Here is a 17,602-nt window from a genome sequence, read left to right as displayed (position 1 = left end):
GGAAAGGCAGCCAAGCCAAGTTTCAGGTGCAAAAGGTTCTGGGCTGACATGAAATTTGTCAGGTTAATTTAAATTGTAGAAACTAAATCAGTCATGCCCCAAATATTTACCTTGAGACATATTATCTACACCCGCTCTTTATTTACTCCAAGTTGGATAACTTCTAGATAAATTCTTTCACTTAATACTGTGTAGACTCAGCTTGAGGATCCTTCACAAGGTTAATACTAAAGAAGGCCCAAAGTTCATTCTATATTATGGTATTATGAAATAATCCCGACTTTCCAAACTGTTCGAGTACAGGAGGGTGGGAACAGAGGAACTACATTTACAAATTGTCATTTGTATTCAGAAAAACCTATCTATCGTAAAGATACTCTGTGGGTCATTTACTTGATTTGAGCCCACTGTTTAATTTGAATCATTCCATGCTAACTCTAGCACTTACACAGCGATCGAAAAACCTTTTATCCTATACTTTGTAAAAACATTTTTGGTCATTTTCATGTTGTCAATGTGAGTAACAATGGCAACAATTCACCTAAATTAGTTGCTATCTGATTATTATTTTATTCACATATACTCTCAAATTTTCAATTAAAAATCAAAAATATTTGACCTTGGGCTGCCAGTTCAACATCATCAAGCTTTCCCCCAAAGTGCTGTTAAGTTATACATTGAGTTCATTTAAAATTTGTTTTTATTTTAGGTGTGTGGAAAATTAGACGTACTTACTTCTTCTAGAAAAGAGCTCTCTAGGTCAAAATACCTCTTAGTAATACTGACACTAATTTTAATTTTGGAACAAGGTTAATTATGACTATCTCAGTACATAATCATAAAAAATAAATTTTATTGTTCAGATTTTTTTCTAGATTAAGTCTTTTGTTTCTCTGAAAATTGCACTTCTGATCATGATTTCTGAATGTCTATAAAACTTATTCATCTCCACCTTTTTAATACTCTTATTATTTCACTTCATTTTTATTTATTAATTTTTATTCTCTTCCATGTTTTCTATAGAGTCAAAAGCCACATGTCTAACATGTCTTTAAATACTATACTATTTATTAATAATAACAAACTAAATGTTTACTACAAAGATGTTAATATAAAATCAATAGCCAAACATAAACATCTACATTCACTTATATTCCTGAATATTATGATATATCTATATACTTGACAACTAAGAGGAGCTTGCTATTGGAATAGAATTTGCTTTTTTTTAATTTTATTTATTTTTTTAGAGAGAGGGGAAGGGAAGAAGAAAGAGAGGGAGAAAACATCAATGTGTGGCTTCCCCTCACATGTCCACAACTGGGGACCAGGCCCACAACCCAGGCATGTGCCCTGACTGGAAATCACACTGGAGACCCTGTGGTTCGCAGGCCCGTGCTCAATCCACTGAGCTTTACCAGCCAGGGCCTAGAATTTGCATTCTTTCAACAGAAAAAAGTAAAAGCTAAGTTTAATGTCATGAATATATTTAATGTCGAATGAATACAGACACACACAGGTCATCATCACCACCCTCATCATCATCATCATCAATCATCAATTTACCAGAAGTACATTTGAAAGTTTGAAACCAAGAAAGGTGTGTTTGTCTTAGAGCCACAGATATGAGAAAACCTATACTACAAATTTATTATTCTGATCCATACTAGTAATTCTGGACTGATATTATTGAAATTGAATTCTATTAACTCACTTTGATAATAGGATTAGATAGTTGAGTACCGTTTGCTCACTCCTGAAGCAAGTACAATTCGCTATTCACAAATACTGTAATGTGAAAAATACATAGTGTGTACAGGACCCAATGACCCTGACTATGTATTTCTTCAAGACTGTCGAAATATCTATTCTACTATTCAAAATAAGATGGACACATTTTAATAGATAAATAATATCAAAAGAATATCTAATAAAAAAACAACTACTTGATTTTAAAAGTCTCTAGAGCTCAGTCTGAAAAAATGTATAAAGTCATAATTAATGACCATTCCAATGAAGTATTTTTGTCTGCATTTCTTATCACCACTTGTATGATAAACATAAATGTTTTTAAGGGAAAAAAAGTCTTAGCTGTCTCTCACTAAGTTAACATAGATACAGTCCTTTGTAATAATCCCAGTGGCTCCTTAAGTGAGACAAAGTAAACAGGTGGGAAAACACAGTCTCCCTGGGTCTGATTTGAAAAGACTTTTCAAATAACTTCTTGGTGACTTGATAGTTGAAAGACTGTCATACTTTATTCCAGGGTGACTGTACATGCATAACCCCAAAGCTATTTTTATAGATATGTCAGTAAGCCCTAAGATGATGGGGGCTTCTATCTTTATAGCCTCTCCCCCCAGGCTTACCCAGCCTTAGAGTAGCTGGCATATAGTTGATGTTCAACAAATATTTGCTGAATGACTAGATGTAAAATTCCTAACACTAATGAAAACTCAAAGACAAGAAAAGCCTCAGACAAGAAAAGCTTCAATTAGAAGCTGCTGTGAACATTTTATATGCATTTCATATTCTCTCTATATTTGAATTTTTTTATAATTACTGGTAAATCTAACTACATAGTAAACATATTCACCAACATAACCATGAACTACTTGTGACCCCAGCCAGAAGTACACATTGTTCAAAGGACCAAAAAAATCAATGGACAATGAATAAATGCAAACACATCATCACATAAGTCTAGCAATAGTGGAGTTAACTGCTCAAAGAGTGATTCTAGGGGATTAAATGCTAGCGATGCCCTGCTTGTTTGGCTGAAGACATAGGACTGAGCCAGCCCATATTATGAAAATAGCCCACTGCATTAAAGCATAATGAACAGAATTAGATACAGAAGAATGTTGGACATATCCAAGGCAGTTGATTGCCAATGGGAATCTATAGATGAGCAGTTGATATTTTTGAGTCAGAAAATCATACTTGAGCTTCCTGCCACACAGACTCCCTGCCACATAAAGCAGTTTTTTTGGATCCTTTAAAATTGAGTTGTCATCATTCCTTTCTGCACATTACCTTTATCAAGGAACACCCTACCTCCTTTCTCTAAAGTTTGGCTATGGGACTATTTTCATTTCTCCACTTACCTTTCTCATTGCTATCTCAGAAAGGAATACACTATATTATTTTTGTCACTATTGTACCAAAAGGCAACAAGAAATATGGAAAGGGATGAGCATGGGGAAAGTTTCAAAGGCTCAGGAAACCTTCCGAAAATAATTGGCTTGAGTTTTTCTTTGTGCCCTACACTACGCTAACAATTCCCTTGTATTAGCACATCTAATCCTCAAGACAACCCCAGAAAGTCAGTACTATCATGATTAGTCTTATTTTTAAAATGAAAAATCCAAAACATGCATAGTAGTTACTCCATTACCTATATTGTAATATAAAATAATCCAGGCCTTACTTCTCACAGCATTTTCTTTAATTTCCTTCTGAAAGGCCTAGAATTTCTGGTCAAGAAGGCAGAGTAGGTAGATGACGTATCATTCATTCACCTCTTCCCATGACCACATCAAAATTACAAATAATCATAGAACCATCAACCTGGATAACCATCTAAAGAGTAGCTGAATAGAAGCCTTATAACTAAGGACATAAAGAAGTCACATCAAGATTGGTAGCAGAGGCAGAGACACAAAATGGGCTGGCCCCACATCCACATGTTGTCGAGAATCTGGAGGGATATCTCAGCCGTGGAGGTCCCCCTGAGGAACAAAAAGTCTCAGCTCCATGCCAGGGCTTCCCAGGCAGAAACACCAGGGTTGGTAAAAGCCGACATAATATCTGGCTGTGAAAATTAGCAAGACTTTTGTCTATCCCTAGGTGAGATGGAAGGCTTCTGGAAACCCAGGAGTCCTCTTAAAGAGCCAGCACACTAACTCTCACTCACCTGGGGCTCCAGTGCTGGGACGGTGGCTCAGGTTGTAGTAGTGGTGAAGGGGGAGGTGCCAGGGACTTACAGGGAGAAACTGAGTTCTGTGAATTCAAGGTGAGGGTTGAAGGGATAACCACTATTATCCATGTGGTAAGCGGTCCTCCACATAGCCAACCAGCACCATCTTTCTTGTTTTTAGTCCTTCTCCCACACAGCTAAATTTGAACCTGAATTAGCCTGGTAAACTCCACTAGCTCCACCCTAACAACTCCATGGGATACCAGCCTACCCAACTTGCTCACGCTCGAGGCTCTTTGGATACTACTCAGCCTGGGCCTTGCATTAGAGTCTTTCTTAAAACACTCTTGAGGAATTTTGTCAAGCTTGGGGGATACCAGAGACATAAAAGAATAATGTAAGTTGTGTGGCAAGACAAGGGCTAGAGGGGAAGGCACCATTGCCCTTGTGTTGAGCCTTGAATGTAAACAAATATATGCAAATCAATAAATGTGATACAACACATAAACAAAATGAAGAATAAAAATTAAATGATCATGCCAATAGGTGCAGACAAAGCATTTGACAAAGTTCAACATTAATTTTTTATGGAAACTCTCTGAAAAATGGAACAGAGGGAACGTACCTCAACATAATAAATGCCATATATGACAAACCCACAGCTAACATCATACTCAAGAGAAAAATCTAAAACATCTCCCTTATGATGAGGAACAAGACAAGCCTTTCCACTTCAGCAATTTTATTCAACATATTATTATAAGTCCTAGCCACAGCAATCAGACAAGAAAAAGAAATAAAAGGCAGTCATATTGGAAAGAAAGAAGTAGAACTGTCATTATTTATAGATGACATGATACTATATATAAAGAACCCTCAGATTCCACTAAAAAAAACTACTAGAAGTGATCAATAAATTCAGCTAAGCATCAGTATACAAAGTTAATTTGAGTTTTACACACCCATAATGAATTATCAGAAGGAGAAATTAAGAAACAATCCAATTTACTATTGCATCAAAAAGTATACGTTACCTAGGAAAAAATGTCCAAGAGTTTTTAAAATACCTATACTAAGAAAATTATAGTACATTAAAAAAGATAAAAATAAATGGAAGCATATACTGGGCTACTGGATAGGAAGAATTAGCATTGTTAGAATGTCCATACTGCCCTGGCCACACGGCTCAGTTGGTTGGAGCATCATCTCGTGTGCCAAAGGGTTGTAGGTTTGGTCCCAGTCAGGACATATGCCTCGTTTGGGGTTTGATACCTGGTTGGGAAGCATGTAAGAGGCAATCCACTGATGTCTTTCTCTCTCTCTCTCCCTTCCTCTCTTTCTAAGATCAATAAACATATACTCAGGTGAGAACTTAAAAATGTAAAAAAGAAGAAAAAGAAAAAGAAAGAAAGGAGGAAAGAAAGAAAGAAAAAGGAAAGAAAGAAAGAAGGAAAGAAGGAAAGCCCATAATACCCAAAGCAATTTATAGAATCAGTGCAATCCCTATCAATTTACCAATGGTATTTTTCACAAAATTAGAACAAATAATTTAAAAACTTATATGAAACCACAAAAGATTCTGAATAGCCACAGAAATCTTGAAAATGAAGAAATATTAGGAGGTTTCACACTACCAGATATCAAACAAGTCTATAGTGATCAAAACAGCATGGTACTGGCATAAAAAAACACATGCATTAAAGAAACAGAATAAAGAGCCCATCAGTAAACCCATGCCTATACGTCAAGTGATATATCATATCACTATATGATAAAGAAGGCAGGAACATACAATGAAGTAAAGACTGTCCAATACATGGTGTTGAAGAAACTGGACAGACACACATGCCAAAAAAATGAAACTAGATCTTCTTACATCATATACTACAATAAACTCAAAATGAATTAAAGGCTTAAATGTAAGACTCAAAACAATAAAAATCCTGAAAGAAAACATAGGAGGTAAAATCGCTGACACTTCTCTTAGCAATAATTTTTGTGATACCTCCTCAGGCAATGGAAGCAAGAGAAAATATAAACAAATGGAACATCAGATTAAAAAGGTTTGCACAGCAAAGGAAACATCAACAAAATGAAACGACAACCTACTGAATGGCAGAAGATATTCACCAATAATATATCTGATAGGGGTTAATATCCAAAATTTATAAAGAATTCATACAACTGAACTCCAAAAATACAAACAATCCAATTAAGAAAATGGGCACTTGCAGAGAGAAAGAAGGAGCTTATACCCTTTGCAACAGCATGGATGGAACTGGAGAGCATTATGCTAAGTGAAATAAGCCAGACGGAGAGGGACAAATACCATATGATCTCACCTTTAACTGGAACATAGTCAACAGAAGAAAAAAGCAAACAAAATATAACCAGAGACATTGAAATTAAGAACAATCTAACAATAGTCAGTGGGGAGGGGACAGTGAGGAGAGGGGATTACAGGAACTACTATAAAGGACACATGGACAAAATCAAGGGGGAGGATGGAATTGGGGGAGGGAGGTGGGTTCAGCTGGGGTGGGGTGGAGGGATGGGGAGAAAAGGCATACAACTGTAATTGAATAACAATAAAACTTTTTTTAAATATTTAAAAAATGGGCAGAGGAACAGAATACACACTTTGAAGAGGACATATGGATGGCTAATAGACATTTGAAAAGATGCTCAATGTCACTAATCATCAGAGAAATGCAAACTAAAGCTACAATAAGATATTACTTTCCACATGTCATAATAGCTATCTTCAACAAATCAACAAACAACAAGTGCTGGCAAGGATGTAGAGAAAAGGGAATCCTAGTGCACTGTTGGTGGGAATGCAGACTGGTACAGTCACTATGAAAAACAATATAGAGAGTACTCAAAACTTCAAAAATGGAACTGCCTTATGACCCAGTGATTCCATTTTTTTGGCATATATCCCAAGAAATCCAAAATACTAATTTGAAAGAATATATGTATCCCTATGTTCACTGCAGTGTTCTTTACATTAGCCGAGATATGGAAGCAATCCACATGCCCATTACAGATGAGCATGATACAGAACAGACTCAGAGGGGTGGGGCAATGAACGATATACTATTACCAAAAGGACCTCCCTTTCTCTCTGGGGGTCACCCCACCTACTAGGTTTGCCTTGCCCGCTGCCAGAGGAAAAATGTCTCTCAGTGCCAGAGATTGTTGAAAAGGAAAGGAATTATTTATTTAAAAGCTATACAGACTTAGAGTAACGACTTAATGTCTTCATTAAAATACTAAAGTTCTTCAGAATACCCATAGATACACACTGTCCTTCCTTCTCCCTCTGCCCAGTCTGGGGTACCATATCTCAGGAAAATAAGTAGAAATCTGTGAGTCAGGCTCCCGGCACCATCAGCTGTGTCGCCACCACAGGGTCCCCACTCCGCCAAAGCTGAGTGGTCCTCTCCCCCTGATATGGGTGCCGTGCCTGGGTTTCCCCACACCCCAGCACTAGTCTTCCTCTGCAGCCCCATTTCCAACTCCTCTTACAATCAGTTACACCTGCCAGCATTCCCATATTCTTCCCGCTTTACTGGGCTGCCATAGTAAGTCTGGGCAGGTGTGGCTCCATGGCATAGAGCCACTCTTCTCCGAGCTCTCACGAAGGCACTGTAACCAGGGGGAGTTGTCTCCCAATTACATCTTGGGTGGAAGTCACTTCCATCCCCTTGGCTTAAAGCATGGACACCGCTATTTAACATAGCCATGAAACCAGTTAAAGGTTATAGATATGTTAAATGACCATGCCAGAGGTTAGCTGCACAGCTGTTGCTGTACAAAACAACTCTGAATGGCCCTGCTCCATGTGTCCCAACCCCCAAGCTCAGACTTGTGGTGGTGAGGGCATCCTGTATATATTTTTCTAATATTACCTGGACACCTTGAGTTCTGGACCCCATTACAAATCCCTATTTGGGAACCCCACCTTGACTGTACCCTGTTACAATTGGTTAAAGAACAGGTGATACACATAAAAAATGGGGTATTTATTGGCCATTAAAAAAGTTTGAAATCTTAGCACTTGTGACAACATGAATGGACCTAAGTGAAATGAGTCAGATAGAGAAAGGCAAATGCTGTAGAATTTCACTCATATGTAGAATCTGAAGAACAAAATATATGAACAAAATAAAAACAGTCACAGACACACAGAACAAACTGAGAGTTGTTAGATGGGAGAGGATTTTGTAGGCTGGGTAAAAAAAGATGAAGGGATTAATGTAACAGTAGGTCAGAGCAGAGATCCCTGGAAAGCAGGGGAACCCTCCAAATCCAGCACAATACTGCTCCCCCTCTTACCAGTAAAGGCAAGGGTGGGGAAAGCTGCTGAGGCTACAGGTTAAAAGCACCCTGCTTTCTCCACGGCAGGGAGGAGCCTACAGAGCAGAAGGCACAGTGCTTAAGGCACATTGCCTAATAAAGGCAACTATCAACTGTAAAAGAGCTAGCTTGTGTAACCCTGACAACAAGGCAATCCCACCAAGGAGGGCCTGTGGAAGGAGATTGCCCCTTACTCTGCCAGAGGTGGAGCACAGGCAAACGTGGCTGACACTGGCCCTCATTGGTTGGGAAGCAGGGAGTCCTCTGCCATCCAGAGTGCATGGGATTCCAGAAGAGAAGATTTTTTAAACAGAAGGCAGGGAGCACTCTGGCTCTTGCTTTTAGCTCATGGTGCAGGCTCTTGGCTATGTTGACTCTTGACTTTTGGTTTCTGGTGCTAGGACTTGGGACCCTTGGTAGCAGGTGCACTTGGATGCTCTGGACCTCTGGCTCTTGCTCCCCACATGGACAGGAGTGATCGTGGGACTGGGAGATGCCAGACCCACCAGAGGTTAAGGCCTCGCATGATTGGAAGCCCACTCCTGGAGGCAGGGTCCTGTGTTGCGATGTATACCTCACTGGGCTTCAGCCTCTGGGACACTATGATCCAATGAGGCATGGCACATGGGTCCTGGACTGTGACATGGAGACTTACAGCAGCACACCCAGACCCTGCAAGAAAGAGCTGCTGCAAGAAGATGGAGTCTCTGAATCCCATGAGTGCATGTTCCAGAGATGAGGGAGATCTGTTTGCATGGCCAACTTCAGCTCCAGAGGACAAATAAAGAAATGAGGAAACTCTGAGTGTCATTTTGGCTTGTAATCTTTTGGGAGAGCAAGGGAAGTTCTGGGTCTTGTGGGAGACAAGGGCTCAGAGCAGGGGTGCTTCCAGCTCCCTGCCCAAAATTGTTAACAAAAACCTGTTTCCTTCAACACAAATCTTTGGATCATGTGTACATAAGGTGACAAGTAGCTAAACACCATGATCTACAGTTATGTTAAGATGTACAAATTGGTAGTTACAAAATAGTCACGGTGATGTAAATATACCATAGAAAATATAATCAATAATATTGTAATAACTATGAATGTTTCCAGGAGGGTACTTAAATTATTGTGGGAATCACTTCATAAATTATATAATTATCTAATCATTATGCTGTACATTGGAAATTAATATAAATTTAAATGTCTATTGTAATTAAAACACAAAAATTAATTAATTAATTAATTAATTAAAAAGAAAATACGGGGTCAGGCAGAAGTAACACCATTGCGTACGGTTGGTAGGGTACGTGAATGTCTGCATGAGATGGACAGCAATTTGAACAATTCACCTAAAATTTCACATGGTGTGCATGAGTTTGATATTGTTATGTCATAGAATTACATGGTTATGATTTTGTAATAAAGATTTTTATTTAATAAAAAAATGGTGTTATTTGTGCCAGACCCTGTATGCTATCACAAAGTAACAAAATGAGATTTTCTCACGGCTTTAGCTACACATCCTGTCCTGCTAGAGTTATACACTTCATATTCTGAGACTACATCATGAATATTTTAGTTGCATTCTCTATCATTTCCTATAGTTAATTTCTGCTTGCATCCCATCAATATTTGAGAGTTTAGTCTATTCTAGTCTTTGGGTCGGGCCCATTTGGATGTAAAGACACAAGGATGAGTGGACCTTTATAGAAGTTATAATATAGCCAGTATGAATGGAGAAAAACAATGTATCTATTGATTACCTTTTATATAACAACAGCAGCATGATTATTCCCATCGCACAGAATAAGAGTTTGTACCTATATCTACAGAGCTGAAAGTGGAAGTTCTGGAATTCAAACCCTGTGCCCCAATGCCTAAGCTATTTTAATAAGACAAGGCTTCCTCAGAGGAGCTAGATATGTATATGAATGTACATTTGATAAAGCTGTAAAAGATTGTACACTCAGCTATAGGACCAAAGAATGCACAATTCATTCTACCTGGACAGATAGTGACATTTAGCTTGGGCCTTGGAGAATATATAACATTGGGACTTTCAAGATAGCGGTAGAGTAGGTAGTTCTTACACTCACCTCCTCATAGGACCAAACTGGAATTACAACTAAATAAAAAAAAAAAATTACCCTGAATAACCAACTAAAGACTAGGTGAAGAGAAGTCTTATAACCAAGGATTTATAGAAGAATCCACATTGAGACTGGTAGGAAGGGAAGAGATGTGAAAGGACTGGCCCCAACCCTGCAGGTGGCAGCTGAGGTTCTGGAGGGATATCTCAGCTATAGGGGGAACCCCCCTGAGAAGCGTGGGGCCTACACCCCAGGCCACACTCCCCATAATGAAGTACCAAAGCCAAGAAGAGGCACCCACATTAACGTTCAGCTGTTACAACCAGCAGTATCCACTGGAGAGATGGAATCTGTTAGAGACACAGGCACACTCCCAAAGGGCCAATGCACAAAATTTAATTAGTAGCCATTCCTTCTGGGCTCTGGAGGATGGAGGGCAGTATGGACTAGAGCAAGTCTGGGGTTTGGAGTTCGGGGAAAATATGCGGTATGGTCACAGGGATCCCTGCGCTTAGTCATTCTCCAATGCCTTGGTAGTCATCTTTCTTGGGTAGAGCACTCTACTCCAAGTGACATCAGCCTTGGGGGAAAGCAGTTACTCCAACCTCTGGAATTATTTTTGCCCCACACCCCAGACCTTAAGCCCTGCTGAAAAATCACATGCATAGGCCAGGATGTTAAAGTCTGGGCAGAATTAGGGGATGTCAGTGACTGACTTTGGGGCAGGGCCATTCCCCATAACCTGACTGGTGCTTCCCCCCTAAAAATAAATTGGATAGAACTATCCTCCTGGCTTATGGCAGACCCAACCTCTGGACTCTTGAGGCCCTATCCTTCTGACTACTAGGGACTCCACCTTGCCAAGGTCAGAGCAAAATCCAGGACAGACTCAGTCCTGTGGCTCTGGGGCCAGGACCATACCCACCACCAATTCTGAAGCCTCAGTGGTACCCCACCCTCCCACAAGAGTTCCATTAGCCCCATCCTCTCAAATCAAACAGAGGCTCTTTCAGTGACTGAGCCTAATAGGAAGCCAGCAGGCACAGGCTGGCAGAGGCAGTCAAAGGTGGATCCCAGGCTGCCTTAGTATGTTTGCTGACCCAACCCCAGGCCCAGAGTTGGTAAAAGAAGGCCTTGGAGCACAATTTGGTCCTTTCTATATGAAGCCAAGACCAGCAGGGTGAACTACAAGTAAACTTGTAGCTTCAAACAGGTTGTCAAGGGCCAGGCATAGACAGTGTCTGACATTGGTTACATAAGAGTCCCTCCCAAAAGTCTGAGAACCAAGAAACCATGTGGCCAGCTTCAGGCAACATTGGAGCAGGATCTAATAAACTTCACAAACAGCACATACAAAGGGAAATCACAGCAGACACTAAATTCTGCTGAGGAAAATTCTACCTTTTCTTTTTTATTTCCTCTTTCTCTTTTTCTTTCCTATTCATCTTTTTCTTTTTTCCCTCTTTTTTTTTCCATTTTTTAAATTATTAAATTGTCTTAAAATTATTTTTCTTTGTTTTATTTTTTTATTTTTTATTTTTATTATTTTAGTTTTTCATTTTTATTTATTTATTTATTTATTTATTGTTTCCGAAGAGACAATGGCACTGAAGACACAATTACAATAGGAGGGCCCACATAACCCACACAAGGGACATTCCTATAGCACCCAGCTCAAGAGGTCAAAGAAACTGCACCACTGGAGCCCATAGAACACCTATTACATAAGGCAACCTCATGGAGACTAAAAGTCATAGCAGATCTATCTAATATATAGAAACAAACATAAAGTTGCAGCCAAAGTAGACAAACAAACAAACAAACAAAAAACAGGCCACTAATGAAAGAAAAGAAGTAATCTGCAGAAAAAGAGGTAAATGAAATGAAGGCAAGCAATTTATCAAATATGTAGTCAAAAGTAAGAGTAATAAGGATGTTCAAGGAACTAAGAACTACAACATCATGAAAATGGACATAGAAACCCTGAAAAAGAACCAGTCACAGGTGAATAATACCATATCTGACATCAAGGATATATTGGAAGGAACAAACAATGGAATAGAAGATACAGAATATTAAATTAGTAATTTGGAGAAGAGGAAGAATAGAACACTCAATCAAAGCAGTAAAAAGAAAAAATTTTTAAATGAGGATAATTTAACAGAACTTTGGGATAACTTGAAATGTAACAACATCCACATCATAGGGGTACCAGGAGAAGAGAAGGAGAGCAAAGGATTGAGAACCTATTTCAAGAAATAATAACCAAAAATTTCCCTAACCTGGTGAAGAAAATAGACACACAAATCCAGGAAGTGCAGAGAGTCCCAAACAAGATAAACCCAAAGAAGCCCACACAAAGACACATCATAATTAATACGGCAAATATTAAAGACAAAGAGAGAATCTTAAAGCAGTAAGACAAGGGCTGTTAGTTACCTAAAGACATTTCCCATAAGACTGAAAGCTGATTTCTCAACAGGACATTTTAGGCCACAAAGGACTGGCATGAAATATTCAAAGTGATGAAAAGCAAAGACCTACAATCAATACTACTTTACCCAACAAGGCTATTATTTAAAAGTAAGAAGTAAAGAGCTTTTCATACAAGAAAAGGCTGAGAAGGTCATCACCACTAAACCAGTATTACAAGAAATATTAAAACAAAGTCTATAGTAAGAAAGACACTACATAAATATAAAAGTGGCAGCCCATCAAGAGGATATAATTCTGATAAACATTTGTGCTCCCCACATAGGAGAACATAAACATGTAAAGCACATCTTGATGTACATAAACAGACAGACTGACAGTAACACAGTCATAGCAGAGGATTTTAAAATCCCATTGACATAAATGGATAGATCTCCCAGCCAGAAAGTCAACAAGGAAATGGTGGCCTTAAATGATACATTAGATAAGATGGAATTAATCAATATCTTCAGAGCACTTCACCTCAAAATATCAGAATATACATTCTTCTTAAGTGCACATAGAATATTTTATAAGACAGACCACATGTTAGGACACAAAACAGGGCAATAATAATGATCAGAGTAGAAATAAACTAAATAGAGTCTAAAAAAATACAAAGTATCAATGAAACCAAAGGCTGGTTTTTTGAAAAGATAAATTAGATTCACTAATTTTAACCAGACTCATCAAGAAAACAAGAGATAAGGCCCAAATAAATACAATCAGAAATAAAAGATGAGAAATAACAACTGACACCTAAGAAATACAAAAGATTGTAAGAAAATATCGTGAACAACTATATGCCAACAAATTGAACAATCTGAGTGAAGTGGATAAATTCCTAGAAGCATACTGTCTTCCAAAACTGAATCAGAAAGAATCAGAGAATCTGAATACATAGGTTACACCTAGTGAAATTGAAGAAGTAATCAAAAAACTCCCAATAAACAAAAGTCCTGGACCTGATGGCTCCTCAGGTGAGATTTACCAAACAGTCAAAGAACTAACACTTATTCGTCTTACATTATTCCATAAAATTCAAGAGGTAGTAAACCTCCCAAGCTCATTTTATAAGGTCAGCATTATCCTAAATCTAAAACTAGGTAAAGGTACCCAGAGAGAAAATTAATAAGCTAATATACCTGATGAACATACATGCAAAAGTCCTCAATAAAATATTAGCAAAGCAAATCCAGCAATACATAAAAAAGATCATACACCATGATCAAGTAGGATTTATTTCAGGGATGCGATGCTGGTACAATATTCCCAAATTAATAAATGTATACACCACATAAAGAAAATGAAGGACAAAGACCACATGATCATAACGATAGATACAGAAAAAGTATTTGGTATCTCATTGCTGACGTATCTGGAGAGATTATGCTAAGTGAAATAAGCCAGGTGGTGAAAGACAAATACCATATGATCTCACCTATAAGTGGAACCTAATCAACAAAACAAACAAGCAAGCAAAATATGACCAGAGACATTGAAATAAAGAACAAACTGACAATAACCAAAGGAGAGGTGGGAGGGAATTTTGGGGGGATTAGGCAGAAACGTTGTCAAGGAACATGTATAAAGGATATATGGACAAAGCCAAGGTGGGGTAGGATCAAGGGTGGGAGGTGAGGATGGTTGGGGTGAGGGGAAGTGGTGGTGGTGGGGGGAATGGAAACAACTGTACTTGAAAAACAATAATAAATAAACAAATAAATAAATACATAAGCATTTGGTAAAATCTAGCACCCATTTATGATACAAACTCTCAGCAAAGTGGAAATAGAGGGATCATACTTCAACATATTAAAGGCCTATATGACAAACCCACAGCCAACCTCGTACTCAATCCACAATCTAAAAGTGTTCCCCTTAAGATCAGGTACAAGATAGAGATAATCTGCTTTCACCACTCTTATTCAAAATAGTACTGGAAGTCCTAACCACAGCTATCCGACAAGAGGAAGAAATCAAAGGCATCCAAATTGGAAAGGAGGAAGTAAAACTGTCATTATTTACAGATGACATGAATATTGTACGAAGAAAACCCAAAACACTCTACAAGAAGCTACTAGATCTAATAAATGAATTCAGGAAAGTAGCAGGATACAAAATTAGTATTCAGAAATCAGTGGCATATCTATATATCAATAATAAACTATCAAAAAAACTAAGAAAATAGTTTCATTAACTGTTGCAACACAAAATACAATATCTAGAAATAAATTTAACCAAGGAGCTAAATTACCTATACTTCAGAAACTGTAGGACATTGGAAAAAGAAACTGAGAAAGATCCAAATAATCCAAAGCATATTTATGTTCATGGATTGGAAGAATTAACATCATTAAAATGTCCATACTACTGAAATCAATATATAGATTGAATGCAATTCCTATTAAAATACCAATGGCATATTTCACAGATTTAGAACAAATATTGCAAAAATTTATAGAACCAAAAAAGACCCCAAATAGCTTCAGCAATCTTGAGAAAGGAGAACAAAGTTGGAGGGATCCACAATATCTGATATCAAACTATACTACAAGTCCTTTGTAATCAAAACAGCCTGATACTGGCATAAGAACAGGCATGAAGATCAACGGAACACAACATAGAGCCTATATGGTCAATTAATATTTGACAAAGGAGGCAAGAGCATGCCATGGAGTAAAGACATTCTCTTCAATACATGGTGTTGGAGAAATTGGACAGGTATATGTGAAAAATAAGACTAGACCACCAATTTACATCATACACAAGAATAAATTCAAAATAAATAAAAGACTCAAATATAATTCACAAAACTATAAAAATCCTAGAAGAAAACATAGGTAGTAAAATCTCAGACATCTCTGAGGTAAGACATTTGCTGATGTCTCCTAAGGTGTGGGGAACTGTTCCAAGCATGGGAAATGTGGCTCAGCCCCGACTTGGAAAAGCCAGTGGGGAGAGAGGTTGGCGGGCAGGACCACGTCCATGGATAGGTTCTCCAGTGGGAAATCAGGCCTGCATTGTACCTAGACTGCTATGAGACTTGTTCTTGCTAAAACTCCCTCACCCTGAGGCAGCAAATGTTTACTGAGTATCTTTATCTTCCTAAAATCTGGGCTAGACCTTCCAGGTATGGGACATAGCCTTTTGGACCATTTCTCCTTTTACATTGCAAATATCCTCCTTTGATGTATTCAGCAACACCCTCTCCTTTGTCTGCAAAAGATAACCACCCAAAACAAACCTTTGCATAGTAAAGGAGGACCTTCTTTGATGTAAGGGGCCTAGAAAAACAATAAAGGCCTGTCAAGGCAAGGGTCGGGGCACTCTCCTCTTGAGGGAGTGGCTGTGCTGTGCCGTCCTTTTTCCTCCACAGGATTTCTGTAGTCCGTGTGTATTTGTATATTGCGACCACAACAGCAGATCATGCGGGCCCGCGATCTGCGTCATCTGGTGCATCCACGTCACTAAGGTAAGGGAACAAAAGAAAAAGTAAACAGATGGGACTACATCAGTTAAAAAGCTTCTGCACAGCAAAAGAAACCATCAACAAAATGAAAAGGGAACCCACTGTATAGGAGAACATATTTGCCAAGGATATATAACCATGATAAGGGGTTAATCTCCAAAATATATAAAGAACTTAATACAACTTGAAACCAGGAAGACACATAATCCAATTCATTAATGAACAAAGGACCTGAATGGATACTTCTCAAAAGAGGACATACAGATGGCCAATGGACATATGAAAATGTACACTATCACTAATCATGAGAGAGATGCAAATTAGAACTACAATAAGATACCACCTCACACTTGCCAGAATGGCTACCATCAATAACGCAACAAACAACAACTGCTGGTGAGGATGTAGAGAAAAGGGACCCCAACTTCCATTGGGATGACTGGGCCTTCATTTCTAGATCACAGCCATAGACCCAGGATTCATCTCCATTTATGACCTTGAGGAAATCTTGTTCATTAGAAGCGGTTTCAATCAAGTCATTAGCAAATATATGACAATGTTCCTTCTGCTGTTGTAGCAGAAATTGTGGAATGAATTTTGCCACGACACATTTCATGCCAAGATCCTGCATCAAAATCTTGGACACAGTAGTTTTTGGAATTCCCAGATCAGCTTCTAGTTCTCCCACTGTCAGGCACCAATCTTTGCTGATGGCAGCCCATACACGTTCAACATTCTCAGATGTTCTGCTTGTTGCAGGCCTTCCACAACGTGGATCACTTTCAACAGATTCTTGAGCATCTTTGAAACATTTGTGCCACATTTTTATTTGCACTGCACTCATTGCATCATCCCTGAAAGCCTCCTGAATCATCCAAACAGTTTCTGTGGAGGAATGTTCAAGCTTAATGCAAAATTTGATGCAGATTCTTTGCTCTACTTGCTCAGTCATTTTGAATGCGATGACCATGCAATACACATGCTCACTCAAGGGTGTCTCCCACCCCCACTGACTCATACAGTGGAGTCATCATTGTTCACGCATGTGCACTCCAGCCCACTCTCCTTGGCTGCCAGGTCACATGGATGACACACAAACCGTTCTTGTTATATTAACAGTGGATGGACTTTTTCTGGACAGACCTTATTTCAGAATCATATTTAATTTAGTTAAAATTTAAAACAACCTAATATCTTATCAAAAGTGTTAGTACAGACATAAATGAGAAAGGGAACGTTAAAGGATGATAGTATTTTTTAGAATAAAGACCTTCCGGTACTGTCTGTGGATTGAGAAAA

Source organism: Desmodus rotundus, chromosome 8, assembly GCF_022682495.2.
Source record: "Desmodus rotundus isolate HL8 chromosome 8, HLdesRot8A.1, whole genome shotgun sequence".
NCBI classification, from domain to species: Eukaryota; Metazoa; Chordata; class Mammalia; order Chiroptera; family Phyllostomidae; genus Desmodus; species Desmodus rotundus.
Note: the sequence above shows the minus strand (reverse complement) of the source record.